This window comes from Bombus flavifrons, unplaced genomic scaffold, assembly GCF_040668555.2.
Source record: "Bombus flavifrons isolate JBK064 unplaced genomic scaffold, iyBomFlav1_principal scaffold0024, whole genome shotgun sequence".
Classification (NCBI taxonomy): domain Eukaryota; kingdom Metazoa; phylum Arthropoda; class Insecta; order Hymenoptera; family Apidae; genus Bombus; species Bombus flavifrons.
In genome coordinates, this window is record NW_027184769.1 from 22,501 (window position 1) to 26,363 (window position 3,863).

Genomic DNA, 3,863 nt, shown 5'->3' on the forward strand with positions numbered 1-3,863 from the left:
TCTCTCCTCTCCTCCACATACATTTATTATAAGAGAGTCTAATCTTCGAACATCACTCTCCGTAGAAGACATACTACGCAAAGATAGTAAGCTCTACAGCGGCCAATTTTAAAGACAGCATTTTATTTATAAGTATAAAAAAAGTAGCTGACGGATTTTCCCATATATGTTTGGTTGAATCGATGCTCTGTTAGTACAAGCACGCACGAAACCAACTTTCGTTGGAATACGTGCACACAGGTCACCAGCTTCCCGACTAAGGGGAACCTTGCCACGATATTTGGTCATTACGTCCAGGACAGCGACCCGCGGCGCAGCAGTGTAGAGAAAAAACCAGTACGAGAACGGAGGAACAGTCGAGAAATAGCGTAAAATACACTAAGACTCGAGGAGCGGTGACTGAATTCTCAACCGAGGCCGTAGAATAGCCACGCGCTCAACGCTGTTCCGACCGAACCGTCCGGCTCGACGTCTCTCTTATAGATACGAAAGCGCCGGCCGGCAGGCCGGCGCCGGCCGGGCTAGCGGCCGCGCGCTTATGGTGCAAAACCTCCGTAGCAACGTACCGTTCGGAAGGGACGCTGGAACTTAGTCGCGCGAACGCTCGATCACTACTATACAAAGGCAATATCCAACCATCGAAATATTTTACCAGACACTTAATTAACATAATAGAAATACATTTTTACCAAAAAATTAATTTTTTTTTTCACCGAAAAATCGCATCAGTAAACATACTCTTTTATCGATTTCGGACAAAAAACAAGTTTATAATCAATTACAACACGTTAAAATAAGTAGAAATATCCAAAAAAATATATACCTTGTAACGTTAATTAACGAAAAAATTAGAAAAATATCCCAGTCGTGTCGGTTCGACGAACGCTAATTTTTTAAAAAATTCTATAAAAATGTTTAATCCTCGTGTATTTAATTGAGATAAAACGATTTCTATAAAAAAATTTATACCTTATAACGCTTTTTAACGAATTAACTCGAAAAAATGTTCTCGCCTCGGAATTTTTCTAAGTCCCAACGTACCGGCTCGGAATTTTTCTAAGTTCCAACGACCGGTCGCATCGGTCCAAACTTTTTTTCTACCTTCTCCCGATTCTAAAAACGCTTAATCCCGACGTAATTCATCGAGTTAGGACGATTTATGCAAAAATATTCCTACCTTATAACGCTTTTAAGCGAGTTAACTCGAAAAAACGGTTCGGTCCGAAAATTTTCAAAGTCCCAACGACCGGACGCATAGGTCCGTTTCTAAAAAACATTTTCACGACGAAATAAACCATTAATCCCGATGTATCTCATCGAGTTGGAACGATTTATGCAATAATATTCGTACCTTATAACGCTTTTAACGGAGTTAACTCGAAAAAATGTTCTCGCCTCGGAATTTTTCTAAGTCCCAACGTACCGGCTCGGAATTTTTCTAAGTTCCAACGACCGGTCGCATCGGTCCAAACTTTTTTTCTACCTTCTCCCGATTCTAAAAACGCTTAATCCCGACGTAATTCATCGAGTTAGGACGATTTATGCAAAAATATTCCTACCTTATAACGCTTTTAAGCGAGTTAACTCGAAAAAACGGTTCGGTCCGAAAATTTTCAAAGTTCCAACGACCGGACGCATAGGTCCGTTTCTAAAAAACATTTTCACGACGAAATAAACCATTAATCCCGATGTATCTCATCGAGTTGGAACGATTTATGCAATAATATTCGTACCTTATAACGCTTTTAACGGAGTTAACTCGAAAAAATGTTCTCGCCTCGGAATTTTTCTAAGTCCCAACGTACCGGCTCGGAATTTTTCTAAGTTCCAACGACCGGTCGCATCGGTCCAAACTTTTTTTCTACCTTCTCCCGATTCTAAAAACGCTTAATCCCGACGTAATTCATCGAGTTAGGACGATTTATGCAAAAATATTCCTACCTTATAACGCTTTTAAGCGAGTTAACTCGAAAAAACGGTTCGGTCCGAAAATTTTCAAAGTTCCAACGACCGGACGCATAGGTCCGTTTCTAAAAAACATTTTCACGACGAAATAAACCATTAATCCCGATGTATCTCATCGAGTTGGAACGATTTATGCAATAATATTCGTACCTTATAACGCTTTTAACGGAGTTAACTCGAAAAAATGTTCTCGCCTCGGAATTTTTCTAAGTCCCAACGTCTCGGAATTTTTCTATGTTCCAACGACCGGTCGCATCGGTCCAAACTTTTTTTCTACCTTCTCCCGATTCTAAAAACGCTTAATCCCGACGTATTTCATCGAGTTAGGACGATTTATGCAAAAATATTCCTACCTTATAACGCTTTTTACCGAGTTAACTCGAAAAAACGGTTCGGTCCGAAAATTTTCAAAGTTCCAACGACCGGACGCATAGGTCCGTTTCTAAAAAACATTTTCACGACGAAATAAACCATTAATCCCGATGTATTTCGTCGAGTTGGAACGATTTATGCAATAATATTCGTACCTTATAACGCTTTTAACGGAGTTAACTCGAAAAAATGTTCTCGCCTCGGAATTTTTCTAAGTCCCAACGTACCGGCTCGGAATTTTTCTATGTTCCAACGACCGGTCGCATCGGTCCAAACTTTTTTTCTACCTTCTCCCGATTCTAAAAACGCTTAATCCCGACGTATTTCATCGAGTTAGGACGATTTATGCAAAAATATTCCTACCTTATAACGCTTTTTACCGAGTTAACTCGAAAAAACGGTTCGGTCCGAAAATTTTCAAAGTTCCAACGACCGGACGCATAGGTCCGTTTCTAAAAAACATTTTCACGACGAAATAAACCATTAATCCCGATGTATTTCGTCGAGTTGGAACGATTTATGCAATAATATTCGTACCTTATAACGCTTTTAACGGAGTTAACTCGAAAAAATGTTCTCGCCTCGGAATTTTTCTAAGTCCCAACGTACCGGCTCGGAATTTTTCTATGTTCCAACGACCGGTCGCATCGGTCCAAACTTTTTTTCTACCTTCTCCCGATTCTAAAAACGCTTAATCCCGACGTATTTCATCGAGTTAGGACGATTTATGCAAAAATATTCCTACCTTATAACGCTTTTTACCGAGTTAACTCGAAAAAACGGTTCGGTCCGAAAATTTTCAAAGTTCCAACGACCGGACGCATAGGTCCGTTTCTAAAAAACATTTTCACGACGAAATAAACCATTAATCCCGATGTATTTCGTCGAGTTGGAACGATTTATGCAATAATATTCGTACCTTATAACGCTTTTAACGGAGTTAACTCGAAAAAATGTTCTCGCCTCGGAATTTTTCTAAGTCCCAACGTACCGGCTCGGAATTTTTCTATGTTCCAACGACCGGTCGCATCGGTCCAAACTTTTTTTCTACCTTCTCCCGATTCTAAAAACGCTTAATCCCGACGTATTTCATCGAGTTAGGACGATTTATGCAAAAATATTCCTACCTTATAACGCTTTTTACCGAGTTAACTCGAAAAAACGGTTCGGTCCGAAAATTTTCAAAGTTCCAACGACCGGACGCATAGGTCCGTTTCTAAAAAACATTTTCACGACGAAATAAACCATTAATCCCGATGTATTTCGTCGAGTTGGAACGATTTATGCAATAATATTCGTACCTTATAACGCTTTTAACGGAGTTAACTCGAAAAAATGTTCTCGCCTCGGAATTTTTCTAAGTCCCAACGTACCGGCTCGGAATTTTTCTATGTTCCAACGACCGGTCGCATCGGTCCAAACTTTTTTTCTACCTTCTCCCGATTCTAAAAACGCTTAATCCCGACGTATTTCATCGAGTTAGGACGATTTATGCAAAAATATTCCTACCTTATAACGCTTTTTAC